This window comes from Phalangium opilio, unplaced genomic scaffold (assembly GCF_054372755.1).
Source record: "Phalangium opilio isolate 3A_F unplaced genomic scaffold, DU_Popi_V2 ptg000100l_1, whole genome shotgun sequence".
NCBI classification, from domain to species: domain Eukaryota; kingdom Metazoa; phylum Arthropoda; class Arachnida; order Opiliones; family Phalangiidae; genus Phalangium; species Phalangium opilio.
This window is the reverse complement of record NW_028324203.1, coordinates 130,915-157,730: the sequence shown is the minus strand read 5'-3', so window position 1 is coordinate 157,730 and position 26,816 is coordinate 130,915. Positions and strand designations below refer to the sequence as shown.

Below are 26,816 nucleotides of genomic sequence, written 5' to 3'. Positions count from 1 at the left end.
AAATAACTGGAAGAGATGTAATTTTAAAACGTCCAAATTACACAACATCACGTCAGGATGGCCGAGCGGTCTAAGGCGCCAGACTCAAGGGGCTTAGCTTCCTTCGTTCACGATGTGAATCTGTGAATTCTGGTCCTCGTAAGAGGGCGTGGGTTCGAATCCCACTTCTGACACGATATGTTTTATGAAAATAACTGGAAGAGATGTAATTTTAAAACGTCCAAATTACACAACATCACGTCAGGATGGCCGAGCGGTCTAAGGCGCCAGACTCAAGGGGCTTAGCTTCCTTCGTTCACGATGTGAATCTGTGAATTCTGGTCCTCGTTTGAGGGCGTGGGTTCGAATCCCACTTCTGACACGATATGTTTTATGAAAATAACTGGAAGAGATGTAATTTTAAAACGTCCAAATTACACAACATCACGTCAGGATGGCCGAGCGGTCTAAGGCGCCAGACTCAAGGGGCTTAGCTTCCTTCGTTCACGATGTGAATCTGTGAATTCTGGTCCTCGTTTGAGGGCGTGGGTTCGAATCCCACTTCTGACACGATATGTTTTATGAAAATAACTGGAAGAGATGTAATTTTAAAACGTCCAAATTACACAACATCACGTCAGGATGGCCGAGCGGTCTAAGGTGCCAGACTCAAGGGGCTTAGCTTCCTTCGTTCTCGATGTGAATCTGTGTATTCTGGTCCTCACTTGAGAGAGTGGGTTCGAATTCCACTTCTGACACGGTATGTTATATGAAAATAAGTGGAAGAGATGTAATTTTAAAACGTCCAAATTACACAATACCATGTCAGGATTGCCGAGCTCTCTAAGGCTACAGATTCAAGGGTTCTTAGTTTCATTGGATCACGATGTGAATCTGTGTATTCCGGTCCTCGTTTGAGGGCGTGGGTTCGAATCCCACTTCTGACACGATATGTTTTATGAAAATAACTGGAAGAGATGTAATTTTAAAACGTCCAAATTACACAACATCACGTCAGGATGGCCGAGCTGTCTAAGGCTACAGATTCAAGGGTTCTTAGTTTCATTGGATCACGATGTGAATCTGTGTATTGTGGTCCTCATTTGAGAGAGTGGGTTCGAATTCCACTTCTGACACGGTATGTTATATGAAAATAAGTGGAAGAGATGTAATTTTAAAACGTCCAAATTACACAATACCATGTCAGGATTGCCGAGCTGTCTAAGGCTACAGATTCAAGGGTTCTTAGTTTCATTGGATCACGATGTGAATCTGTGTATTCCGGTCCTCGTTTGAGGGCGTGGGTTCGAATTCCACTTCTGACACGATATGTTTTATGAAAATAACTGGAAGAGATGTAATTTTAAAACGTCCAAATTACACTAAACCACGTCAGGATGACCGAGCGGTCTAAGGCGACAGACTCAAGGGTTCTTAGTTTCATTGGTTCACGATGTCAATCTGTGTATTCTGGGCCTCGTATGAGGGCGTGGGTTCGAATCCCACTTCTGACACGATATGTTTTATGAAAATAACTGGAAGAGATGTAATTTTAAAACGTCCAAATTACACAACATCACGTCAGGATGGCCGAGCGGTCTAAGGCGCCAGACTCAAGGGGCTTAGCTTCCTTCGTTCACGATGTGAATCTGTGAATTCTGGTCCTCGTATGAGGGCGTGGGTTCGAATCCCACTTCTGACACGATATGTTTTATGAAAATAACTGGAAGAGATGTAATTTTAAAACGTCCAAATTACACAACATCACGTCAGGATGGCCGAGCGGTCTAAGGCGCCAGACTCAAGGGGCTTAGCTTCCTTCGTTCACGATGTGAATCTGTGAATTCTGGTCCTCGTTTGAGGGCGTGGGTTCGAATCCCACTTCTGACACGATATGTTTTATGAAAATAACTGGAAGAGATGTAATTTTAAAACGTCCAAATTACACAACATCACGTCAGGATGGCCGAGCGGTCTAAGGCGCCAGACTCAAGGGGCTTAGCTTCCTTCGTTCACGATGTGAATCTGTGAATTCTGGTCCTCGTTTGAGGGCGTGGGTTCGAATCCCACTTCTGACACGATATGTTTTATGAAAATAACTGGAAGAGATGTAATTTTAAAACGTCCAAATTACACAACATCACGTCAGGATGGCCGAGCGGTCTAAGGTGCCAGACTCAAGGGGCTTAGCTTCCTTCGTTCTCGATGTGAATCTGTGTATTCTGGTCCTCACTTGAGAGAGTGGGTTCGAATTCCACTTCTGACACGGTATGTTATATGAAAATAAGTGGAAGAGATGTAATTTTAAAACGTCCAAATTACACAATACCATGTCAGGATTGCCGAGCTGTCTAAGGCTACAGATTCAAGGGTTCTTAGTTTCATTGGATCACGATGTGAATCTGTGTATTCCGGTCCTCGTTTGAGGGCGTGGGTTCGAATTCCACTTCTGACACGATATGTTTTATGAAAATAACTGGAAGAGATGTAATTTTAAAACGTCCAAATTACACAACATCACGTCAGGATGGCCGAGCGGTCTAAGGCGCCAGACTCAAGGGGCTTAGCTTCCTTCGTTCACCATGTGAATCTGTGAATTCTGGCCCTCGTTTGAGGGCGTGGGTTCGAATCCCACTTCTGACACGATATGTTTTATGAAAATAACTGGAAGAGATGTAATTTTAAAACGTCCAAATTACACAACATCACGTCAGGATGGCCGAGCTGTCTAAGGCTACAGATTCAAGGGTTCTTAGTTTCATTGGATCACGATGTGAATCTGTGTATTGTGGTCCTCATTTGAGAGAGTGGGTTCGAATTCCACTTCTGACACGGTATGTTATATGAAAATAAGTGGAAGAGATGTAATTTTAAAACGTCCAAATTACACAATACCATGTCAGGATTGCCGAGCTGTCTAAGGCTACAGATTCAGGGGTTCTTAGTTTCATTGGATCACGATGTGAATCTGTGTATTCCGGTCCTCGTTTGAGGGCGTGGGTTCGAATTCCACTTCTGACACGATATGTTTTATGAAAATAACTGGAAGAGATGTAATTTTAAAACGTCCAAATTACACAACATCACGTCAGGATGGCCGAGCGGTGTAAGGCGACAGACTCAAGGGGCTTAGCTTCCTTTTTTCACGATGTGAATCTGTGAATTCTGGTCCTCGTATGAGGGCGTGGGTTCGAATCCCACTTCTGACACGATATGTTTTATGAAAATAACTGGAAGAGATGTAATTTTAAAACGTCCAAATTACACAACATCACGTCAGGATGGCCGAGCGGTCTAAGGCGCCAGACTCAAGGGGCTTAGCTTCCTTCGTTCACGATGTGAATCTGTGAATTCTGGTCCTCGTATGAGGGCGTGGGTTCGAATCCCACTTCTGACACGATGTGTTTTATGAAAATAACTGGAAGAGATGTAATTTTAAAACGTCCAAATTACACAACATCACGTCAGGATGGCCGAGCTTTCTAAGGCGCCAGACTCAAGGGGCTTAGCTTCCTTCGTTCACGATGTGAATCTGTGAATTCTGGTCCTCGTTTGAGGGCGTGGGTTCGAATCCCACTTCTGACACGATATGTTTTATGAAAATAACTGGAAGAGATGTAATTTTAAAACGTCCAAATTACACAACATCACGTCAGAATGGCCGAGCTGTCTAAGGCTACAGATTCAAGGGTTCTTAGTTTCATTGGATCACGATGTGAATCTGTGTATTGTGGTCCTCATTTGAGAGAGTGGGTTCGAATTCCACTTCTGACACGGTATGTTATATGAAAATAAGTGGAAGAGATGTAATTTTAAAACGTCCAAATTACACAATACCATGTCAGGATTGCCGAGCTGTCTAAGGCTACAGATTCAGGGGTTCTTAGTTTCATTGGATCACGATGTGAATCTGTGTATTCCGGTCCTCGTTTGAGGGCGTGGGTTCGAATTCCACTTCTGACACGATATGTTTTATGAAAATAACTGGAAGAGATGTAATTTTAAAACGTCCAAATTACACAACATCACGTCAGGATGGCCGAGCGGTGTAAGGCGACAGACTCAAGGGGCTTAGCTTCCTTTTTTCACGATGTGAATCTGTGAATTCTGGTCCTCGTATGAGGGCGTGGGTTCGAATCCCACTTCTGACACGATATGTTTTATGAAAATAACTGGAAGAGATGTAATTTTAAAACGTCCAAATTACACAACATCACGTCAGGATGGCCGAGCGGTCTAAGGCGCCAGACTCAAGGGGCTTAGCTTCCTTCGTTCACGATGTGAATCTGTGAATTCCGGTCCTCGTATGAGGGCGTGGGTTCGAATCCCACTTCTGACACGATGTGTTTTATGAAAATAACTGGAAGAGATGTAATTTTAAAACGTCCAAATTACACAACATCACGTCAGGATGGCCGAGCTTTCTAAGGCGCCAGACTCAAGGGGCTTAGCTTCCTTCGTTCACGATGTGAATCTGTGAATTCTGGTCCTCGTTTGAGGGCGTGGGTTCGAATCCCACTTCTGACACGATATGTTTTATGAAAATAACTGGAAGAGATGTAATTTTAAAACGTCCAAATTACACAACATCACGTCAGGATGGCCGAGCTGTCTAAGGCTACAGATTCAAGGGTTCTTAGTTTCATTGGATCACGATGTGAATCTGTGTATTCCGGTCCTCGTTTGAGGGCGTGAGTTCGAATTCCACTTCTGAAACGATATGTTATATGAAAATAACTGGAAGAGATGTAATTTTAAAACGTCCAAATTACACAACATCACGTCAGGTTGGCCGAGCGGTCTAAGGCGCCAGACTCAAGGGGCTTAGCTTCCTTCGTTCACGATGTGAATCTGTGAATTCTGGTCCTCGTATGAGGGCGTGGGTTCGAATCCGACTTCTGACACGATATGTTTTATGAAAATAACTGGAAGAGATGTAATTTTAAAACGTCCAAATTACACAACATCACGTCGGGATGGCCGAGCGGTCTAAGGTGCCAGACTCAATGGGCTTAGCTTCCTTCGTTCTCGATGTGAATCTGTGTATTCTGGTCCTCACTTGAGAGAGTGGGTTCGAATTCCACTTCTGACACGGTATGTTATATGAAAATAAGTGGAAGAGATGTAATTTTAAAACGTCCAAATTACACAATACCATGTCAGGATTGCCGAGCTGTCTAAGGCTACAGATTCAAGGGTTCTTAGTTTCATTGGATCACGATGTGAATCTGTGTATTCCGGTCCTCGTTTGAGGGCGTGGGTTCGAATTCCACATCTGACACGATATGTTTTATGAAAATAACTGGAAGAGATGTAATTTTAAAACGTCCAAATTACACAACATCACGTCAGGATGGCCGAGCGGTCTAAGGCGCCAGACTCAAGGGGCTTAGCTTCCTTCGTTCACGATGTGAATCTGTGAATTCTGGTCCTCGTATGAGGGCGTGGGTTCGAATCCCACTTCTGACACGATGTGTTTTATGAAAATAACTGGAAGAGATGTAATTTTAAAACGTCCAAATTACACAACATCACGTCAGGATGGCCGAGCGGTCTAAGGCGCCAGACTCAAGGGGCTTAGCTTCCTTCGTTCACGATGTGAATCTGTGAATTCTGGTCCTCGTTTGAGGGCGTGGGTTCGAATCCCACTTCTGACACGATATGTTTTATGAAAATAACTGGAAGAGATGTAATTTTAAAACGTCCAAATTACACAACATCACGTCAGGATGGCCGAGCGGTCTAAGGCGCCAGACTCAAGGGGCTTAGCTTCCTTCGTTCACGATGTGAATCTGTGAATTCTGGTCCTCGTATGAGGGCGTGGGTTCGAATCCGACTTCTGACACGATATGTTTTATGAAAATAACTGGAAGAGATGTAATTTTAAAACGTCCAAATTACACAACATCACGTCAGGATGGCCGAGCGGTCTGAGGTGCCAGACTCAAGGGGCTTAGCTTCCTTCGTTCTCGATGTGAATCTGTGTATTCTGGTCCTCACTTGAGAGAGTGGGTTCGAATTCCACTTCTGACACGGTATGTTATATGAAAATAAGTGGAAGAGATGTAATTTTAAAACGTCCAAATTACACAATACCATGTCAGGATTGCCGAGCTGTCTAAGGCTACAGATTCAAGGGTTCTTAGTTTCTTTGGATCACGATGTGAATCTGTGTATTCCGGTCCTCGTTTGAGGGCGTGGGTTCGAATTCCACTTCTGACACGGTATGTTATATGAAAATAAGTGGAAGAGATGTAATTTTAAAACGTCCAAATTACACAACATCACGTCAGGATGGCCAAGCGGTCTAAGGCGCCAGACTCAAGGGGCTTAGCTTCCTTCGTTCACGATGTGAATCTGTGAATTCTGGTCCTCGTTTGAGGGCGTGGGTTCGAATCCCACTTCTGACACGATATGTTTTATGAAAATAACTGGAAGAGATGTAATTTTAAAACGTCCAAATTACACTAAACCACGTCAGGATGACCGAGCGGTCGAAGGCGACAGACTCAAGGGTTCTTAGTTTCATTGGTTCACGATGTGAATCTGTGTATTCTGGTCCTCATTTAAGAGAGTGGGTTCGAATTCCACTTCTGACACGATATTTTATATGAAAATAACTGGAAGAGATGTAATTTTAAAACCCCAAATTACACAAAATCACGTCAGGATGGCCGAGCGGTCTAAGGCGACAGACTCAAGGGTTCTTAGTTTCATTGGTTCACGATGTCAATCTGTGTGTTCTGGGCCTCGTATGAGGGCGTGGGTTCGAATCCCACTTCTGACACGATATGTTTTATGAAAATAACTGGAAGAGATGTAATTTTAAAACGTCCAAATTACACAACATCACGTCAGGATGGCCAAGCGGTCTAAGGCGCCAGACTCAAGGGGCTTAGCTTCCTTCGTTCACGATGTGAATCTGTGAATTCTGGTCCTCGTTTGAGGGCGTGGGTTCGAATCCCACTTCTGACACGATATGTTTTATGAAAATAACTGTTAGAGATGTAATTTTAAAACGTCCAAATTACACTAAACCACGTCAGGATGACCGTGCGGTCGAAGGCGACAGACTCAAGGGTTCTTAGTTTCATTGGTTCACGATGTGAATCTGTGTATTCTGGTCCTCATTTGAGAGAGTGGGTTCGAATTCCACTTCTGACACGATATGTTATATGAAAATAACTGGAAGAGATGTAATTTTAAAACGTCCAAATTACACAACATCACGTCAGGATGGCCGAGCGGTCTAAGGCGCCAGACTCAAGGGGCTTAGCTTCCTTCGTTCACGATGTGAATCTGTGAATTCTGGTCCTCTTATGAGGAAGTGGGTTCGAATCCCACTTCTGACACGATATGTTTTATGAAAATATCTGGAAGAGATGTAATTTTAAAACGTCCAAATTACACAACATCACGTCAGGATGGCCGAGCGGTCTAAGGCGCCAGACTCAAGGGGCTTAGCTTCCTTCGTTCACGATGTGAATCTGTGAATTCTGGTCCTCGTTTGAGGGCGTGGGTTCGAATCCCACTTCTGACACGATATGTTTTATGAAAATAACTGGAAGAGATGTAATTTTAAAACGTCCAAATTACACAACATCACGTCAGGATGGCCGAGCTGTCTAAGGCTACAGATTCAAGGGTTCTTAGTTTCATTGGATCACGATGTGAATCTGTGTATTCCGTTCCTCGTTTGAGGGCGTGGGTTCGAATTCCACTTCTGAAACGATATGTTATATGAAAATAACTGGAAGAGATGTAATTTTAAAACGTCCAAATTACACAACATCACGTCAGGATGGCCGAGCGGTCTAAGGCGCCAGACTCAAGGGGCTTAGCTTCCTTCGTTCACGATGTGAATCTGTGAATTCTGGTCCTCGTATGAGGGCGTGGGTTCAAATCCGACTTCTGACACGATATGTTTTATGAAAATAACTGGAAGAGATGTAATTTTAAAACGTCCAAATTACACAACATCACGTCAGGATGGCCGAGCGGTCTAAGGTGCCAGACTCAAGGGGCTTAGCTTCCTTCGTTCTCGATGTGAATCTGTGTATTCTGGTCCTCATTTGAGAGAGTGGGTTCGAATTCCACTTCTGACACGATATGTTATATGAAAATAAGTGGAAGAGATGTAATTTTAAAACGTCCAAATTACACAATACCATGTCAGGATTGTCGAGCTGTCTAAGGCTACAGACTCAAGGGGCTTAGCTTCCTTCGTTCACGATGTGAATCTGTGAATTCTGGTCCTCGTATGAGGGCATGGGTTCGAATCCCACTTCTGACACGATATGTTTTATGAAAATAACTGGAAGAGATGTAATTTTAAAACGTCCAAAATACACAACATCACGTCAGGATGGCCGAGCGGTCTAAGGCGCCAGACTCAAGGGGCTTAGCTTCCTTCGTTCACGATGTGAATCTGTTAATTCTGGTCCTCGTATGAGGGCGTGGGTTCGAATCCCACTTCTGACACGATATGTTTTATGAAAATAACTGTTAGAGATGTAATTTTAAAACGTCCAAATTACACTAAACCACGTCAGGATGACCGTGCGGTCGAAGGCGACAGACTCAAGGGTTCTTAGTTTCATTGGTTCACGATGTGAATCTGTGTATTCTGGTCCTCATTTGAGAGAGTGGGTTCGAATTCCACTTCTGACACGATATGTTATATGAAAATAACTGGAAGAGATGTAATTTTAAAACGTCCAAATTACACAACATCACGTCAGGATGGCCGAGCGGTCTAAGGCGCCAGACTCAAGGGGCTTAGCTTCCTTCGTTCACGATGTGAATCTGTGAATTCTGGTCCTCTTATGAGGAAGTGGGTTCGAATCCCACTTCTGACACGATATGTTTTATGAAAATATCTGGAAGAGATGTAATTTTAAAACGTCCAAATTACACAACATCACGTCAGGATGGCCGAGCGGTCTAAGGCGCCAGACTCAAGGGGCTTAGCTTCCTTCGTTCACGATGTGAATCTCTGAATTCTGGTCCTCGTTTGAGGGCGTGGGTTCGAATCCCACTTCTGACACGATATGTTTTATGAAAATAACTGGAAGAGATGTAATTTTAAAACGTCCAAATTACACAACATCACGTCAGGATGGCCGAGCTGTCTAAGGCTACAGATTCAAGGGTTCTTAGTTTCATTGGATCACGATGTGAATCTGTGTATTCCGTTCCTCGTTTGAGGGCGTGGGTTCGAATTCCACTTCTGAAACGATATGTTATATGAAAATAACTGGAAGAGATGTAATTTTAAAACGTCCAAATTACACAACATCACGTCAGGATGGCCGAGCGGTCTAAGGCGCCAGACTCAAGGGGCTTAGCTTCCTTCGTTCACGATGTGAATCTGTGAATTCTGGTCCTCGTATGAGGGCGTGGGTTCAAATCCGACTTCTGACACGATATGTTTTATGAAAATAACTGGAAGAGATGTAATTTTAAAACGTCCAAATTACACAACATCACGTCAGGATGGCCGAGCGGTCTAAGGTGCCAGACTCAAGGGGCTTAGCTTCCTTCGTTCTCGATGTGAATCTGTGTATTCTGGTCCTCATTTGAGAGAGTGGGTTCGAATTCCACTTCTGACACGATATGTTATATGAAAATAAGTGGAAGAGATGTAATTTTAAAACGTCCAAATTACACAATACCTTGTCAGGATTGCCGAGCTGTCTAAGGCTACAGACTCAAGGGGCTTAGCTTCCTTCGTTCACGATGTGAATCTGTGAATTCTGGTCCTCGTATGAGGGCATGGGTTCGAATCCCACTTCTGACACGATGTGTTTTATGAAAATAACTGGAAGAGATGTAATTTTAAAACGTCCAAAATACACAACATCACGTCAGGATGGCCGAGCGGTCTAAGGCGCCAGACTCAAGGGGCTTAGCTTCCTTCGTTCACGATGTGAATCTGTTAATTCTGGTCCTCGTATGAGGGCGTGGGTTCGAATCCCACTTCTGACACGATATGTTTTATGAAAATAACTGGAAGAGATGTAATTTTAAAACGTCCAAATTACACTAAACCACGTCAGGATGGCCGAGCGGTCTAAGGCGCCAGACTCAAGGGGCTTAGCTTCCTTCGTTCACGATGTGAATCTGTGAATTCTGGTCCTCGTATGAGGGCGTGGGTTCGAATCCCGCTTCTGACACGATATGTTTTATGAAAATAACTGGAAGAGATGTAATTTTAAAACGTCCAAATTACACAACATCACGTCAGGATGGCCGAGCGGTCTAAGGTGCCAGACTCAAGGGGCTTAGCTTCCTTCGTTCTCGATGTGAATCTGTGTATTCTGGTCCTCATTTGAGAGAGTGGGTTCGAATTCCACTTCTGACACGATATGTTATATGAAAATAAGTGGAAGAGATGTAATTTTAAAACGTCCAAATTACACAATACCATGTCAGGATTGCCGAGCTGTCTAAGGCTACAGACTCAAGGGGCTTAGCTTCCTTCGTTCACGATGTGAATCTGTGAATTCTGGTCCTCGTATGAGGGCATGGGTTCGAATCCCACTTCTGACACGATATGTTTTATGAAAATAACTGGAAGAGATGTAATTTTAAAACGTCCAAAATACACAACATCACGTCAGGATGGCCGAGCGGTCTAAGGCGCCAGACTCAAGGGGCTTAGCTTCCTTCGTTCACGATGTGAATCTGTTAATTCTGGTCCTCGTATGAGGGCGTGGGTTCGAATCCCACTTCTGACACGATATATTTTATGAAAATAACTGTTAGAGATGTAATTTTAAAACGTCCAAATTACACTAAACCACGTCAGGATGACCGTGCGGTCGAAGGCGACAGACTCAAGGGTTCTTAGTTTCATTGGTTCACGATGTGAATCTGTGTATTCTGGTCCTCATTTGAGAGAGTGGGTTCGAATTCCACTTCTGACACGATATGTTATATGAAAATAACTGGAAGAGATGTAATTTTAAAACGTCCAAATTACACAACATCACGTCAGGATGGCCGAGCGGTCTAAGGCGCCAGACTCAAGGGGCTTAGCTTCCTTCGTTCACGATGTGAATCTGTGAATTCTGGTCCTCTTATGAGGAAGTGGGTTCGAATCCCACTTCTGACACGATATGTTTTATGAAAATATCTGGAAGAGATGTAATTTTAAAACGTCCAAATTACACAACATCACGTCAGGATGGCCGAGCGGTCTAAGGCGCCAGACTCAAGGGGCTTAGCTTCCTTCGTTCACGATGTGAATCTGTGAATTCTGGTCCTCGTTTGAGGGCGTGGGTTCGAATCCCACTTCTGACACGATATGTTTTATGAAAATAACTGGAAGAGATGTAATTTTAAAACGTCCAAATTACACAACATCACGTCAGGATGGCCGAGCTGTCTAAGGCTACAGATTCAAGGGTTCTTAGTTTCATTGGATCACGATGTGAATCTGTGTATTCCGTTCCTCGTTTGAGGGCGTGGGTTCGAATTCCACTTCTGAAACGATATGTTATATGAAAATAACTGGAAGAGATGTAATTTTAAAACGTCCAAATTACACAACATCACGTCAGGATGGCCGAGCGGTCTAAGGCGCCAGACTCAAGGGGCTTAGCTTCCTTCGTTCACGATGTGAATCTGTGAATTCTGGTCCTCGTATGAGGGCGTGGGTTCAAATCCGACTTCTGACACGATATGTTTTATGAAAATAACTGGAAGAGATGTAATTTTAAAACGTCCAAATTACACAACATCACGTCAGGATGGCCGAGCGGTCTAAGGTGCCAGACTCAAGGGGCTTAGCTTCCTTCGTTCTCGATGTGAATCTGTGTATTCTGGTCCTCATTTGAGAGAGTGGGTTCGAATTCCACTTCTGACACGATATGTTATATGAAAATAAGTGGAAGAGATGTAATTTTAAAACGTCCAAATTACACAATACCATGTCAGGATTGCCGAGCTGTCTAAGGCTACAGACTCAAGGGGCTTAGCTTCCTTCGTTCACGATGTGAATCTGTGAATTCTGGTCCTCGTATGAGGGCATGGGTTCGAATCCCACTTCTGACACGATATGTTTTATGAAAATAACTGGAAGAGATGTAATTTTAAAACGTCCAAAATACACAACATCACGTCAGGATGGCCGAGCGGTCTAAGGCGCCAGACTCAAGGGGCTTAGCTTCCTTCGTTCACGATGTGAATCTGTTAATTCTGGTCCTCGTATGAGGGCGTGGGTTCGAATCCCACTTCTGACACGATATGTTTTATGAAAATAACTGGAAGAGATGTAATTTTAAAACGTCCAAATTACACTAAACCACGTCAGGATGGCCGAGCGGTCTAAGGCGCCAGACTCAAGGGGCTTAGCTTCCTTCGTTCACGATGTGAATCTGTGAATTCTGGTCCTCGTATGAGGGCGTGGGTTCGAATCCCGCTTCTGACACGATATGTTTTATGAAAATAACTGGAAGAGATGTAATTTTAAAACGTCCAAATTACACAACATCACGTCAGGATGGCCGAGCTGTCTAAGGCTACAGATTCAAGGGTTCTTAGTTTCATTGGATCACGATGTGAATCTGTGTATTCCGTTCCTCGTTTGAGGGCGTGGGTTCGAATTCCACTTCTGAAACGATATGTTATATGAAAATAACTGGAAGAGATGTAATTTTAAAACGTCCAAATTACACAACATCACGTCAGGATGGCCGAGCGGTCTAAGGCGCCAGACTCAAGGGGCTTAGCTTCCTTCGTTCACGATGTGAATCTGTGAATTCTGGTCCTCGTATGAGGGCGTGGGTTCAAATCCGACTTCTGACACGATATGTTTTATGAAAATAACTGGAAGAGATGTAATTTTAAAACGTCCAAATTACACAACATCACGTCAGGATGGCCGAGCGGTCTAAGGTGCCAGACTCAAGGGGCTTAGCTTCCTTCGTTCTCGATGTGAATCTGTGTATTCTGGTCCTCATTTGAGAGAGTGGGTTCGAATTCCACTTCTGACACGATATGTTATATGAAAATAAGTGGAAGAGATGTAATTTTAAAACGTCCAAATTACACAATACCATGTCAGGATTGCCGAGCTGTCTAAGGCTACAGACTCAAGGGGCTTAGCTTCCTTCGTTCACGATGTGAATCTGTGAATTCTGGTCCTCGTATGAGGGCATGGGTTCGAATCCCACTTCTGACACGATATGTTTTATGAAAATAACTGGAAGAGATGTAATTTTAAAACGTCCAAAATACACAACATCACGTCAGGATGGCCGAGCGGTCTAAGGCGCCAGACTCAAGGGGCTTAGCTTCCTTCGTTCACGATGTGAATCTGTTAATTCTGGTCCTCGTATGAGGGCGTGGGTTCGAATCCCACTTCTGACACGATATGTTTTATGAAAATAACTGGAAGAGATGTAATTTTAAAACGTCCAAATTACACTAAACCACGTCAGGATGGCCGAGCGGTCTAAGGCGCCAGACTCAAGGGGCTTAGCTTCCTTCGTTCACGATGTGAATCTGTGAATTCTGGTCCTCGTATGAGGGCGTGGGTTCGAATCCCGCTTCTGACACGATATGTTTTATGAAAATAACTGGAAGAGATGTAATTTTAAAACGTCCAAATTACACTAAACCACGTCAGGATGACCGAGTGGTCTAAGACGACAGACTCAAGGGTTCTTAGTTTCATTGGTTCACGATGTCAATCTGTGTGTGTTCTGGGCCTCGTATGAGGGCGTGGGTTCGAATCCCACTTCTGACACGATATGTTTTATGAAAATAACTGGAAGAGATGTAATTTTAAAACGTCCAAATTACGCAAAACCATGTCAGGTTTGCCGAGCGGTCTAAGGCTACAGATTCAAGGGTTCTTAGTTTCATTGGTTCACGATGTCAATCTGCGTATTCTGGGCCTCGTATGAGGGCGTGGGTTCGAATCCCACTTCTGACACGATATGTTTTATGAAAATAACTGGAAGAGATGTAATTTTAAAACGTCCAAATTACACAAAATCACGTCAGGATGGCCGAGCGGTCTAAGGCGCCAGGCTCAAGGGGCTTAGCTTCCTTCGTTCACGATGTGAATCTGTGTTATTCTGGGCCTTGTATGAGAGCGTGGGTTCGAATCCCACTTCTGACACGATATGTTTTATGAAAATAACTGGATGAGATGTAAATTTAAAACGTCCAATTTACACTAAACACGTCAGGATGACCGAGCGGTCTAAGGCGACAGACTCAAGGGTTCTTAGTTTCATTGGTTCACGATGTCAATCTGTGTATTCTGGGCCTCGTATGAGGGCGTGGGTTCGAATCCCACTTCTGACACGATATGTTTTATGAAAATAACTGGAAGAGATGTAATTTTAAAACGTCCAAATTACACAAAATCACGTCAGGATGGCCGAGCGGTCTAAGGCGCCAGGCTCAAGGGGCTTAGCTTCCTTCGTTCACGATGTGAATCTGTGTTATTCTGGGCCTCGTATGAGGGCGTGGGTTCGAATCCCACTTCTGACACGATATGTTTTATGAAAATAACTGGATGAGATGTAATTTTAAAACGTCCAAATTACACTAAACCACGTCAGGATGACCGAGCGGTCTAAGGCGACAGACTCAAGGGTTCTTAGTTTCATTGGTTCACGATGTCAATCTGTGTATTATGGGCCTCGTATGAGGGCGTGGGTTCGAATCCCACTTCTGACACGATATGTTTTTACCTCTCCGAGTGACGTATGTCACGGAGAGGTTCTAATTTCGACGTGTGTGTCTGTCTGTCTGGCTGTTGTTATTGACTTACACCCCAGGGGGCCGCGTTCGCAGTTTCCGAATCGAAGCAAATGTGTTCGCTATTTCTGGACCGCATTCACAGTTCCCGGAAAATTCAAAACTTGAGGCTATCCACAATTCAACTGACCACTATTACTTCATCTGACTAGTCAATTGTCCATTCCACATGAACACCAATCTGTATTCATTGGCTTCTAACACCACCATCTTTCGGGCGTTGTTTTTGTCTATCCCACATAGACACCAGTCTGTACTTACTGGCTTCTAACACCACCATCTTCTGGTCTCTGTTTTTGTCCATCCCACATGGACACCAGTCTGTACACCTGGCTTCTAACACCACCATCTTCTGGTCTCTTTTTTTGTCCATCGCACATGGACACCAGTCTGTACACCTGGCTTCTAACACCACCATCTTCTGGTCTTTGTTTTTGTCCATCCCACATGGACACCAGTCTGTACACCTGGCTTATAACACCACCATCTTCTGGTCTTTGTTTTTGTCCATTCCACATGGACACCAGTCTGCACACCTGGCTTCTACTCCATCGTCATCGTTGGGTTTAAGACTTTCGCGGCGATCAGCTAGGGTTACGAGAAACGTCTAGCCTCCCTAAGGTGGGATCACCACCAAAGGTTTTCGCAATTGCGGTTGTTCTTGCTTTTAGCTGTAGTTCGACACCCTTATATACTACCTATTTGAGTGAGGCGAAGCAACCGGCGTATGCTTCATTTCAAACGCCAATATTAGTCAAGTCTCTCAAGAATGTTTAATTGTTCTTTATTAACACGATGTAAAGATCAATAAGGCGAACAACTAACGAAGAAAATGTTTAATATTAATTATATTAATTAAATTATTTAAGAAAAATCTGTGCTAACTAAAACCATATAGTCAAAGTTTATATAGGACGAGTAATGAAGATTGCGTATAAAGTCGGTACACTGTACACATTTCATAGTTAATATAGAGCGAGTATTTAAGCATTTAGCCCACTGTATTACTAATCATGGAAACTCTAGAAAGTTAAAATAGGTCGAGCATTGATGTTAATAGAGACTGAGTAGAGGAGTTGAATTAGGATAAATAGCAAATTCAGTTTGTTGTGTCATTGTCTCAGTTAGAGAGGTAACGGTTGGTAAGTGCGAAACTATCGTAAGTGTGATAGGTTGTGTTTCCCTGTTTTGGGCACATTCGCGTTGTTTTGATGTGTAAAGAAATCCTACAGAATCATAATATTCCCTTTATCCATAATATAAAGTGAATATGTGGAAATATTTTTCGTAATTATGATGCATTTAGTACTTTTGTAGCTTTAAAGCTCTGTTTCATTTTGATAATCCAAAGATTTATTTTAATATCTTTATTTGAAATGGCTGTTTATATGTTACTTAAGCTATACTACATCTGTATATAGAATATTCCTTGGTTTAGTGATTGCATGAAGAAAGCTAAGATCTAGACTCCGGCGGGTATATCTAGTATTACCCGCAATGGGCTTAGTGAAATAAAGAGTAAATAATTGAGACCTGAGGTGAAGTAAACTGTGGGTTTTGATTTTCGTGTCTGAAATGTAAAGACATCAACGGTTCAGAGTGAGCCGAAAGTTAAATACAATCTTAATTAATCAGGTTAAGATTTTATAATTGCAGAAAAGATCATGGTGGCAATTAGATTAGTAGGGCTAAGCTACAGAGTTTTTATTCTCTTTATAGTGCGCACTGAGTATCAGTGCGTCTAGCTACAATTTAGCTTTGGTATTATTTAACGTTAACACTCATGTTGGCAAACTAAGTATATTGTTGAGGTGAGGTGAGACGAGACAATAGTGTTTACACTGCAAACCAGTTGCGAATGTAGCTATCAGAATAAAGAGTAAACAGCTGAAGCGTAGGCTTCATTTCCTGTTCTTTTTGCCATTGACTGATTTCCATGTGTCCAAGATTTATCCTTATTGGATGTAAAATGTCGTCTGCTTTACTGTATATTCGCTATGCTTGGAATACTGCTTCAATATCGTAAATTTTTACTTCAAAAAAGAGAAATAATTCCATATCTAGGTAAATAACTTTGTACTAGTAGACCTCTTGACTCGGAGAGGTAATATTTTGGTTTTCCCAACTTGTATGAAAATAACTGGAAGAGATGTAATTTTAAAACGTCCAAATTACACAAAACCATGTCAGGATTGCTGAGCGGTCTAAGGCTACAGATTCAAGGGTTCTTAGTTTCACTGGATCACGATGTGAGTCTGTGTATTCTGGTCCTCGTTTGAGAGAGTGGTTTCGAATTCCACTTCTGACACGATATATTTTATGAAAATAACTGGAAGAGATTGTTGTATAATGTAGAAACTGAACTGAACTGATTTATATGATAGAACTGAACTTTGTACCTCAGGCATGCCTATATAATAAGAGTACGAGCTAACAAGAGAGTTAGTCATTCCTTAACCTGTAAATATGTTAATACGACGAGCACTGAATAAAGTCGATATAATTATTGTTATGTTTTAATTAGTCGATAACACAACATGGTGTCAGAAGTTTGTTCGACCGGTTTATAAATACGTTTCGTTTTTCCCGCGCCCTGCGTTCGCGTTTCGCGTTACGATCGACCGAGGCTTAGTGTTGTTTTGCCCGCGTCGTGGACGTGTTTCTCACAGTCGCGAGTCCTCTATTCCGAGTCGTGTTAAACCCAGTTAATTAAAACCTTTATGGCTCTACCAGCGTATCCAGTCGTTTCGACGGTGGCTTTTCAAGTTACTCCTCCTGAGCCATTTAACTTTGCTTGTCCGAATGATTGGCCTTCCTGGAAACGGCACTTTGAGCGCTTTCGGATAGCGCCGGGCCTCAGCGCGAAAGATGACGAAGAACAGGTCAACGCACTCATCTACCTCATGGGCGATAAAGCAGATGACATATTCAGTTCCTTCAGTCTGGCTGTCGAGGCTCAGACCGACTTTCAACTGGTCCTTAACAAGTTTGAAGGTCATTTCATTATTCGTCGGAATACCATTTATGAGAGGGACAAATTCAACACTCGCTTTCAAAAGGAGGGCGAGACCGCCGACGAGTTCATCACATCCGTATATGCCATGGCAGAACATTGTAACTACGGCGCTCTTAAGGATGAATTAATCCGTGATCGTATTGTGGTGGGCATTTCTAACAAGGCATTGTCAGAGAGGTTACAAGATGACGAAAATCTATCGCTGGAGCAAGCCATCCAGAGAGTTCGAAGCTCAGAAGACAGACGAAGAGAGCAGCTGGAGTTGAATGGTGCGTTAGCCACTGAAACCAGTCAAGTTTACCAACTGAGAAGTCGCGATCGTAGAAAATTTACACCGCAAACCCAACGATCACGTTTCAAGAATACGTCACAGTCCAGAAAACCAAACAGGAGGTTTTCAAACGACCACACATTATGTTGCCATCGGTGCGGAGACGAGGACAACCATCCAAGAGACAAATGCCTTGCCAGGGGTGCCAAATGTTACAATTGCAACGATATCGGCCATTATTCCAAGGTATGCCGTCGTCCATCACAAATCCATGAGGTAGAGGCCGATTCTTTCTATGTGGGATCCATCACGGCAATGAACGCAACTAGGATCAAGGGCCAGAAGATGGTTCAGGACGCTTCTCTCCGGAATTATATTCCTATGGAAGAAATTTACCTCATGCCAGTGGCAAGCGAACGGAAGGTAAAATGGATGGTTCCGGTAGAAATCAACGGGAGGTTAATTGAATTCAAAGTCGACACTGGTGCTGAGGTTAGCGCGATTCCCATGGAACTGTATGAGTCTACGCTGAAGAACCACCAATTGCTCACGTCAGACAAATTATTGTATGGTCCTGGGAAAATTCGATTAAACACTACGGGGCGAATCACGGCCAAGCTACGATACAAGAACGTCGTGACAGACTCCTATCTTTATGTCATTCAAAACCTTCAAATACCGTTATTGGGCTTATCCGACAGTGAAGACTTATCACTAGTAAAAATGATTGAAGAAATTAAACCGGGCACCTTAATCAATCCACTTAAAGAGTTTCCAGATCTGTTCGGGCGCCTGGGCAAGATGAAAACTCCCTATACAATTCGTTTGGATCCTAATGCCAAGCCTTTTGCGTTGACCACTCCAAGAAGAGTTCCGTTAGCTCTCTTAACAGAAACCAAGGCAGAATTAGACAGAATGGTCGCACGTGGCGTGATATCATTAATCGAAGAACACACAGATTGGTGTGCTCCAATGGTTATAGTACTGAAAATAAACCGAAAGGGTTCCGTAAATATGCAGAGACGAGTGCTAACGAAACATCTATGCACGAGGAAGCAAAAACACCCAGTTTACGTATCTGCGTCGACTTCACCCATCTGAACAAATATATCCGTCGGGAACGTTATCAAATGCCAGCAGTGGATCACGTCTTGGGGCAGCTGGCGGGAGCCAAGATTTTTTCAAAGTTGGACGCGAACAGTGGGTATTGGCAAATCCCATTGGATAAGAAATCAGCACCACTTACAACTTTTATCACACCATTTGGACGTTTTTATTTCATTCGACTACCATTTGGCCTTAGTTCAGCATCAGAACACTTCCAGCGTCAAATCAGCCATGCACTCGAAGGGGTTTCTGGAAATGTGAACCTCCAAGATGACATACTAGTATATGGAACGGATCAAGATGACCACGACGCTCGCCTGAGACATACGTTACGTAATTTGGAAAAGGCGGGTGTGACACTCAATCTCGAAAAATGCGAATTTTCTGTCACAAGAGTCAAGTTTTTGGGTCACACGATTGATGGAGAGGGAATTAAGCCGGATGACGACAAAATAAAAGCCATCACACGAATGAAGCCACCGGAAGACGCAACGCAACTACGAAGATTTCTTGGGATGGCTAATTACCTAGGAAAATTTATTCCACACATGGCGGAGATTGCGCAACCGCTAAATGCGTTGCTGAGCATCAAAAATCAGTGGCTGTGGTCTGACGTTCAGCGAGACGCTTTTACCAAACTTCAACGAATCCTCTCGTCGAAACCGCTATTGGCTCCATTTGATCCAAAGAACAGATCCATCCTTTCTGCTGATGCATCATCGTTCGGCATTGGCGCCGTACTACGTCAACAGCAGCCCGACGGCTCTCTCAGGGTAGTGGCGTATGGATCAAAGACATTAAGTCCGGCTGAACAAAGATACGCACAAATTGAGAAGGAAGCGCTAGCCATGGTGTGGGCATGTGAGAGATTCAAGGACTAGATCGTCGGGGTAAAAGTAGACATAGAGACCGATCATAAACCTTTGGATGCCATTATGCAAACAAAGCCACTTGACGACTTATCCCCTCGTTTGCAACGCCTTCGAATCCGTCTGATGCGATATGTTTATGAAGTCAGCTACGTTCCCGGAAAACAGCTAATAATTGCAGACACCTTATCTCGACGTCCGTTACCAGATGTAGGAGCCACTGAGCTTGAAGACGAAGTCACTGCTCATGTGCAACAAGTCACCTCAAGCATACTAGTATCAGACGTCCGCTTGTCAGAGATATGGGTTGCACAACAGGAAGATGAGACCTGCAAGAAACTTCAACAATATACTCAAGTCGGTTGGCCTATACCAAACGATGTTCACCAAACTCTTCGAAAATATCTTCCGTTCCGCGATGAAATAACAATTCAACAGGGCTTACTCATGAAAGGCCCAAGGATTCTGGTACCGGATGCCCTTCGGAGGGATATTCTCGAGAAGATACACGAAGGTCATCAGGGCATTACTAAATGCCGGGCACGAGCAAAGTCCGCTGTTTGGTGAGTAGTAAACCCACCGAAATATGGAGTGTTAATTAGGTCATTTAAGTATGCCGCAAGCCTTCTAGCGCGCTAGACTCGCGCGAGAATTCACGCGTGAGTCTAGCGCGGGGGAAAACCGGTTTTTTATCCGGGTGGGTTTCTCTGACTTCTTTTATTGGTCGATAGTGGGGGTCGCCAATTGATTAGGTCTTTGTTAATTGGTTAAAGGGTTAAGGGCGTGAGCTTCTTTAGTCGTGACGTAATCGCCAGACAGAGTTTTGTCTGATAAGAGAGTGCTCTCTTTATCTCGGTTATTCGCCTTGAAGAGAGCAGTGACTTCTAATGCAGATCTTCTTACACAGTATGAGTTATATAGTGACGTATCAACGATTCAAAGGGCGCGAGGATTTCAATATATGGTCGCGTATCTTTTAGATCAATGCACTATGTACACAATATGTTTCGAACACCGAGTATCTGAAAGTGGAAAAAATCGCTCGTGTTACTAAGAAATGCACGATATATGAAGATAAACCTCCTGAACATCAAGATATCAAGTACCAGAATCAGACGGAAATTTTGAAACGATTAATATTTGACAATAGTACCATTATTTTGGAGGACTTACATGGCGGACTTTTATTTACCCGATTGGGTCACGGTATAAATCAAACAAGAGTTAGAGCCCCGGAAACGGATTCACTGGCGCCATTGTGTTTAGAAGAAAAAGCCGAATTTTACGGAAATGACTTTGTAAAATGTTTACGGGAAGAAATGAGGAAATTAGGGGTTCTCGATAGTAACTACGAGGAACAATTATCCTTTTTATTTCCAGGTAGTCATTAATGTACGGGGTGGGTTTCTCTAAATTCGTTTATTGCTCGATAGTGGGGGTCGCCAATTGATTAGGTCATTGTTAATGGGTTTTTTAGGACGTGTCTGTACTTGTCTTTAGTCGTGACGTAATCACCAGACAGAGTTTGGTCTGATAAGAGAGTGCTCTCTTTCTTTATCTCGGTTATTCGACGAACGCCTTGAAGAGAGCAGTGACTTCCGAGGGGAATCTTACAGAATGCGCTATATAGTGACGTATCAACGATTCAAAGGGCGCGACGATTTCAAATATATGGTCGCGTATCTTTTAGATCAATGCGCTATGTATACAATATGTTTCGAACACCAAGTATCTGAAAGTGGGAAAATCGCTCGTGTTACGAAGAAATGCCCTATGTTTAAAGATAGAGAGCCTCAAGTAAAAGATATCGAGTACTAAAATCAGACTGAAATTTTGAAACTATTCATATTACCTAGGAGTACCATTATTTTGGAGGAATTAGATGACGGACTGTTATTTACCCGATTGGGTCACGGTATAAATCAAACAAGAGTTAAAGCCCCGGAAACGGATTCACCGGCGCCATTGTGTTTAGAAGAAAAAGCCGAATTTTACGGAAATGACTTTATAAAATACATACAGGAACAAATGAGTAAATTCGGTACTCCCGATAGTTTTTATCATGAACATCTACCCGTTTTATTTCCAAGTATATGTTAATGTAATCTTCTCTATAACGTAGAAAGCGCTTAAGGTTGCTCTCGGTGTAGTGGTTAGCGCGTTTTTTCGCCAATCAATAGGTCGCGAGATCGAACCCTGCTCTAACCATCACATCGAGTTCAACCTTTTATTTCTAAATAAAATTGAAAAAAGTGTAAATCCTCATTCATTTTTAAATAAAATATCAATTATGTCGGTCAATTCTTTTTTCGTTACTCTGTTAAGTGATAAAACTGATGAATATCCCGATAATTCACAATCGTCTTTCACGGTGAAATTAGGTAAACCAATTATTCTTTCAAACGAATGGGAAATCTACGTATCAATATGAAATTTAAAAACAATTTACCACACAATGTCACGTGCATAGTTTATTCCGAATTTGAAAATTCTATCATGATAACTAGGGATCGCTCGGTGTTATTTAATCCCGAGTAAAAAGGCTCTATATAACCTCTGATTTAAGAAGCATTCTCTCATAACCGGTTAAAGATGAATCAAGTACACTACCTATCGGAGAAGCAGAACATTTACGTTGGAAGCGGAATTCTTCCCGTCTTCAATGTCAAACGACTCGATACTAAAACCGAAGCGTCTTTCGACAGTTGTATTTGGAATAGTATATGGACTTTCGAAGCGGATATTGACGCTTTCTTTAACGGAATAACGGAACGATTTCTGACCTGGTTAGTTGACGGTACTCAGAGAGTTAAACTGGAATGCTTCGTATGTCAAAGAGGAAAAATAGTTGACTTTCGTCAATATATTAGAGGATCGAATAATAGATATAATATTCTATTCTCAACATCGAAAGGATTTTCATTAAATAAAGACAGTTGGTTAAGGTTAAAGAACTTGAAAAACGTTATTGGTATCGAGTTGAAGCGGAAAGAAGAGGCCAGAGAAATAATGAAGAAAATTATCTTGGACAGTTTAACCAATATTTTATTTAATTTCACTGACTCGAGCGAAAATATCAGCTGTCATAACGAAATCGCCCACGATATCACTTGTTTACCCACGGATACTAATTGGAGTGAGAGAGTGGAGAAAAACCTAATTAGAGCTATTCCGTTGCTTAACTACGAAAGAATTCTAGAATCCTTTGTCGAGGAATACGGAGATTACGAAGACGACGTCTCTATTCTATTTAACGATATTCTTGGAAATTTTGTCGGTCTAAAAACTGAACTAATGTACGGTTAATGTTACCGAAAAAATATATATCACTCTTATCTCGCGTGTATTGGGTCATGGATTACTCTAAGGCGTCTGAAAATATTCCGAGAGGATTTGAAATCGTTGGAATGCGTTACCTCGGAGAAGAGCAAAATGAATTTAATATCGAAATTGCTCGATAAACGGTGCCAAGGGACCAGGAGATATTCGCCAGAGAACCACCACTACCGAAGCTAATGTCCTTAATGATCCAGTGTCAAGGATATGAAATATTTTTTAAGTAATATAGATGTTTTGAGTAAATACGCCTACGTTATACCTATTAAATCAAGACTTCCGCGGAAGTTATAAGAGCTTTCAAAATAATACATAAAGATGTTGTACCCACGAATACGGACGCTGGCTCTGAATTTTTGAGCTAAACCAGTTCAGCAATATTTTAAAGAGAAAGGTATTCATCACTACGTAGCTTACGGGAATAAAAAAATTGTGATCTGCGAGAGATTTAACTGAACGGTTCAAGAGAAAATACACAAATTCATAACTAGCGCGGATACTCGTAGCTATCTGGGTGCGTTACCAAAAATAGTTAAGGCTTACAATCACTCGATACACCGCTCAACAGGTATCGCGCCAGTCAATGTTAACCTACAAAATGAGCATAAGGTGTGGTACCGTCTTTTCGGTACCATTAAACCTGGGACAAAACCAAAGCTAAAAGAAGGTGATTTAGTAAGGTTGAGTAAATTTGAAAAAACCTTTTCAAAGGGATATAAAGGCTACTTTACAAAAGAGATCTTTATTATTGGTAAGGTTTTGTACCGTAATCCTCCAGTATACGTTGTTAAAGACAAAAATAACGAAATAATTAAAGGAACGTCTTACGAATACGAACTATCTAAAGTGATATGAATACGGTACAAATAAATCAAATATTATCATGCGACCAGAGGACAAAACCCCACTATCTAGGTACTTTTCCTAGAGACATGCTTCCCAGTAAAACTAGAAAGAAGAAATTTTGTTTTGTTCTGAACACGGAGAGAGCCGAGGATCCTGGGCTTGAAAATGGCGAAGGTAATTTTTTCTGCAGTTACGGGCAGAGCCCGGATACGTATAAAATTAACCTGGCCAAATACGCGTCCAGATGGATCTATAACGATAAATTAATTCAAGATATGTTCTCCCTTTGTTGCGGACCTCATTGTATATTCTTTCTTATTCAAAGATGTCTGGGAAATTCGTTCCATAGAGTTCTGAAAATGTATGAAAATAAAACCGAAATTAACGACGCCTTATCTTTATGGAATATCTGCCTGCACTTGTTAAGACATAGATATGAAAAATGTAATCAATAAAATAAAGTTGTAATGTTTAATAATCAGATACATTTGTATTGAATGCGAGAATAAAATATTTATTGTTCGAATATATTCTTTTTTATAGAAATTGTAATAATTATGCTTTTATATATAATCAGATACATGATTTTATATAATCAGATACGTGTTTTTCAATATAATCAGATACATGCTTTTATATAAAATGTAATAATCATTATTAAGGTTATTTTTTTGGCTTTCTATAAGTTACCCACTCGATCTTAGATTCGGGCTTTTGAAGCTCTTTCAAGCTAGCTTCGCGATCTTTTTTATTTTGGCTTGTGTAGGGTACGGTTTTGACTTCGTAGATGGAATTTTCGCGAGTCTTTTTTTCGGCGAAGTCTCATCGTTAGGGTTAAGTTTCCGGAACTTTGAGCCAGAAGCGCCCTTCGTTGATAAAGCCTGTGGAATTTGAGACGCCACGGGCTGATTCGGTACCATGGGTGTTAAAACTGGTATACTAGGCGTTTGAGACGTCCCGGACTGTTTCGGTACCACGGGTCCCATGGGTGTTAAAATTGGCATACTGGTCGTTCGAGAGAGTGACGCTGGCGTAGTAAACGATATCGCCGGTGTTTGACCCATTGCTGTACTACTCATTATAGGCTGTGGGGTAGTCAGACTCGTGGAGATATTAAAAGGGATACGTTGGGGAGGGGTAGCGATATTAGTAGGGACATTTTGGGAGGGGGTAGAGATATTAATAGGTATATTCTGGATAGGGGTAGGCCACGATGGAGGAATCCAAGACGAGGATGAAGGACTTAGAGGCTGAATTTTGCTTGACACTCCGGGTGCTGGAAAAGACGAATTCGTTGTAGGTGGCAAGATAGTAACGCTTGGTGGCTCCGCTAAACTCTTTAAAGATAAATATTTTTGAAGATTTAAAAGGTACTCCTTCAATTTTTCCTCGGCAGAACCACGTTTTCTCAGTACCTCTTTAATGGCGTTGTCTAAACTGTTAACTTCCTTTTGATTGTCCGTCAGTAAAGCCGCTGGTACTAAAACGCACTTTTTCATTATCTAGTAAAGACCGAAGCTATTGTTGGTATTAACATTGAAAGCAACGCCGGCCAGAATCCTCCTACCTGTTTAATTAACACCTGTCGCTTCTTTTTGTCGCTTAAACCTCTCTTGGATAAATACCTTATAACGTTTTTGTAACGTTGAAGTCTTTTCTTTTTATGACGATTCAATGGAATACCGCCGTTTTTCAAATTATAACAAATACCGCTTATACAATCCAATTGGGGTCGCGTACACTTTGATATTAAAAGTTTTCTTTGTTTCACACCGCTTTTACGCAAGAGATTTAAAAAAGGTAATTGATTCCTAACCGACACGGGTAAAGGCATGTCTCGAAATGAGGTTAAATAAATTGAGATTTATATTTTATGGATTATTATTTTCAAACGTAGATTACCATCGGTCCTTCATTGGGGAATATATTGGACCTAAGTCTTAAACTATTATCAGTACTTTGTTTTAGATCTATTAAGATATAAGAATACGCTTTTTCGGTACACTCTTCGTACGCTTCCGTTAGGCGTTTGGTGTCTGTATGAAAAAGCTGACGACTTAAATAGCGAACCTGAGTATTATCCCTAGGATTTTTAAACATAACGATATAAGAACAGTTCAATGATATATTTCTAGAATATTTACCTGGGTTAAAGACATTATGAGACAGTAGTACGATGCTTAAAGATAAATGATGACTCCCAACACAAAAAAGATTACTTATAAACTCCGGTTTGGTACAGGTGTTAGCTAGATCGTCTAGGATTAAAAGATTATTTATTCGTTTATCAAAAAAATCAGGATCATTAGGAATTAGTCCTTCGTGGAATTCAATAGGTAAAAAGAGTTTCAGTTCATCAAAAATGTCCTGATAAACACTATAGCAATAGACTATTCTATCAGGAGGTTTGTCCATGATAATGTCTTTATATTTGAGTAAATTTATTACCCACGTTGTTTTCCCCGAGCTGCTTGGGCCAGCCAGTAAAATGGTCATCGGTGTTTCTAAGCGGAGGCGATACTCTAACCCGTTCTCCATTTTTAAAACGTTCTCTAATATCGTCTATGAACTCGTAGTTGACTCGATCTTCGTACGGTATCACTCTCACTTTAAC

The 26,816-nt window shown here is 42.0% G+C and overlaps 26 non-coding genes across 26 annotated transcripts; all 26 read left to right on the top strand.

The window, feature by feature from the left end:
* The first annotated feature begins 51 nt into the window (after positions 1-51).
* On the top strand, positions 52-173 carry TRNAL-CAA (transfer RNA leucine (anticodon CAA)). Its single transcript has 2 exons — positions 52-89; positions 128-173. It is a non-coding gene; the product is annotated as a tRNA-Leu (tRNA).
* Positions 174-239: 66 nt separating this feature from the next.
* TRNAL-CAA (transfer RNA leucine (anticodon CAA)) lies at positions 240-361 on the top strand. Its single transcript has 2 exons — positions 240-277; positions 316-361. It is a non-coding gene; the product is annotated as a tRNA-Leu (tRNA).
* Positions 362-427: 66 nt separating this feature from the next.
* TRNAL-CAA (transfer RNA leucine (anticodon CAA)) lies at positions 428-549 on the top strand. The gene is made up of 2 exons: positions 428-465; positions 504-549. It is a non-coding gene; the product is annotated as a tRNA-Leu (tRNA).
* A 1,010-nt stretch (positions 550-1,559) lies between these two features.
* Positions 1,560-1,681, top strand: TRNAL-CAA (transfer RNA leucine (anticodon CAA)). Its single transcript has 2 exons — positions 1,560-1,597; positions 1,636-1,681. It is a non-coding gene; the product is annotated as a tRNA-Leu (tRNA).
* A 66-nt stretch (positions 1,682-1,747) lies between these two features.
* TRNAL-CAA (transfer RNA leucine (anticodon CAA)) lies at positions 1,748-1,869 on the top strand. The gene is made up of 2 exons: positions 1,748-1,785; positions 1,824-1,869. It is a non-coding gene; the product is annotated as a tRNA-Leu (tRNA).
* Positions 1,870-1,935: 66 nt separating this feature from the next.
* TRNAL-CAA (transfer RNA leucine (anticodon CAA)) lies at positions 1,936-2,057 on the top strand. The gene is made up of 2 exons: positions 1,936-1,973; positions 2,012-2,057. It is a non-coding gene; the product is annotated as a tRNA-Leu (tRNA).
* Positions 2,058-2,500: 443 nt separating this feature from the next.
* TRNAL-CAA (transfer RNA leucine (anticodon CAA)) lies at positions 2,501-2,622 on the top strand. The gene is made up of 2 exons: positions 2,501-2,538; positions 2,577-2,622. It is a non-coding gene; the product is annotated as a tRNA-Leu (tRNA).
* Positions 2,623-3,066: 444 nt separating this feature from the next.
* Positions 3,067-3,188, top strand: TRNAL-CAA (transfer RNA leucine (anticodon CAA)). Its single transcript has 2 exons — positions 3,067-3,104; positions 3,143-3,188. It is a non-coding gene; the product is annotated as a tRNA-Leu (tRNA).
* Positions 3,189-3,254: 66 nt separating this feature from the next.
* On the top strand, positions 3,255-3,376 carry TRNAL-CAA (transfer RNA leucine (anticodon CAA)). Its single transcript has 2 exons — positions 3,255-3,292; positions 3,331-3,376. It is a non-coding gene; the product is annotated as a tRNA-Leu (tRNA).
* A 632-nt stretch (positions 3,377-4,008) lies between these two features.
* On the top strand, positions 4,009-4,130 carry TRNAL-CAA (transfer RNA leucine (anticodon CAA)). The gene is made up of 2 exons: positions 4,009-4,046; positions 4,085-4,130. It is a non-coding gene; the product is annotated as a tRNA-Leu (tRNA).
* A 1,196-nt stretch (positions 4,131-5,326) lies between these two features.
* Positions 5,327-5,448, top strand: TRNAL-CAA (transfer RNA leucine (anticodon CAA)). The gene is made up of 2 exons: positions 5,327-5,364; positions 5,403-5,448. It is a non-coding gene; the product is annotated as a tRNA-Leu (tRNA).
* A 66-nt stretch (positions 5,449-5,514) lies between these two features.
* On the top strand, positions 5,515-5,636 carry TRNAL-CAA (transfer RNA leucine (anticodon CAA)). Its single transcript has 2 exons — positions 5,515-5,552; positions 5,591-5,636. It is a non-coding gene; the product is annotated as a tRNA-Leu (tRNA).
* Positions 5,637-6,267: 631 nt separating this feature from the next.
* TRNAL-CAA (transfer RNA leucine (anticodon CAA)) lies at positions 6,268-6,389 on the top strand. Its single transcript has 2 exons — positions 6,268-6,305; positions 6,344-6,389. It is a non-coding gene; the product is annotated as a tRNA-Leu (tRNA).
* Positions 6,390-6,643: 254 nt separating this feature from the next.
* TRNAL-CAA (transfer RNA leucine (anticodon CAA)) lies at positions 6,644-6,766 on the top strand. Its single transcript has 2 exons — positions 6,644-6,681; positions 6,721-6,766. It is a non-coding gene; the product is annotated as a tRNA-Leu (tRNA).
* Positions 6,767-6,832: 66 nt separating this feature from the next.
* Positions 6,833-6,954, top strand: TRNAL-CAA (transfer RNA leucine (anticodon CAA)). The gene is made up of 2 exons: positions 6,833-6,870; positions 6,909-6,954. It is a non-coding gene; the product is annotated as a tRNA-Leu (tRNA).
* A 443-nt stretch (positions 6,955-7,397) lies between these two features.
* TRNAL-CAA (transfer RNA leucine (anticodon CAA)) lies at positions 7,398-7,519 on the top strand. The gene is made up of 2 exons: positions 7,398-7,435; positions 7,474-7,519. It is a non-coding gene; the product is annotated as a tRNA-Leu (tRNA).
* Positions 7,520-8,338: 819 nt separating this feature from the next.
* Positions 8,339-8,460, top strand: TRNAL-CAA (transfer RNA leucine (anticodon CAA)). The gene is made up of 2 exons: positions 8,339-8,376; positions 8,415-8,460. It is a non-coding gene; the product is annotated as a tRNA-Leu (tRNA).
* Positions 8,461-8,903: 443 nt separating this feature from the next.
* TRNAL-CAA (transfer RNA leucine (anticodon CAA)) lies at positions 8,904-9,025 on the top strand. The gene is made up of 2 exons: positions 8,904-8,941; positions 8,980-9,025. It is a non-coding gene; the product is annotated as a tRNA-Leu (tRNA).
* An 819-nt stretch (positions 9,026-9,844) lies between these two features.
* TRNAL-CAA (transfer RNA leucine (anticodon CAA)) lies at positions 9,845-9,966 on the top strand. The gene is made up of 2 exons: positions 9,845-9,882; positions 9,921-9,966. It is a non-coding gene; the product is annotated as a tRNA-Leu (tRNA).
* A 66-nt stretch (positions 9,967-10,032) lies between these two features.
* TRNAL-CAA (transfer RNA leucine (anticodon CAA)) lies at positions 10,033-10,154 on the top strand. The gene is made up of 2 exons: positions 10,033-10,070; positions 10,109-10,154. It is a non-coding gene; the product is annotated as a tRNA-Leu (tRNA).
* Positions 10,155-10,596: 442 nt separating this feature from the next.
* Positions 10,597-10,718, top strand: TRNAL-CAA (transfer RNA leucine (anticodon CAA)). The gene is made up of 2 exons: positions 10,597-10,634; positions 10,673-10,718. It is a non-coding gene; the product is annotated as a tRNA-Leu (tRNA).
* A 443-nt stretch (positions 10,719-11,161) lies between these two features.
* TRNAL-CAA (transfer RNA leucine (anticodon CAA)) lies at positions 11,162-11,283 on the top strand. The gene is made up of 2 exons: positions 11,162-11,199; positions 11,238-11,283. It is a non-coding gene; the product is annotated as a tRNA-Leu (tRNA).
* Positions 11,284-12,102: 819 nt separating this feature from the next.
* Positions 12,103-12,224, top strand: TRNAL-CAA (transfer RNA leucine (anticodon CAA)). Its single transcript has 2 exons — positions 12,103-12,140; positions 12,179-12,224. It is a non-coding gene; the product is annotated as a tRNA-Leu (tRNA).
* A 66-nt stretch (positions 12,225-12,290) lies between these two features.
* Positions 12,291-12,412, top strand: TRNAL-CAA (transfer RNA leucine (anticodon CAA)). The gene is made up of 2 exons: positions 12,291-12,328; positions 12,367-12,412. It is a non-coding gene; the product is annotated as a tRNA-Leu (tRNA).
* An 819-nt stretch (positions 12,413-13,231) lies between these two features.
* TRNAL-CAA (transfer RNA leucine (anticodon CAA)) lies at positions 13,232-13,353 on the top strand. The gene is made up of 2 exons: positions 13,232-13,269; positions 13,308-13,353. It is a non-coding gene; the product is annotated as a tRNA-Leu (tRNA).
* A 66-nt stretch (positions 13,354-13,419) lies between these two features.
* TRNAL-CAA (transfer RNA leucine (anticodon CAA)) lies at positions 13,420-13,541 on the top strand. The gene is made up of 2 exons: positions 13,420-13,457; positions 13,496-13,541. It is a non-coding gene; the product is annotated as a tRNA-Leu (tRNA).
* Positions 13,542-26,816: the final 13,275 nt, after the last annotated feature.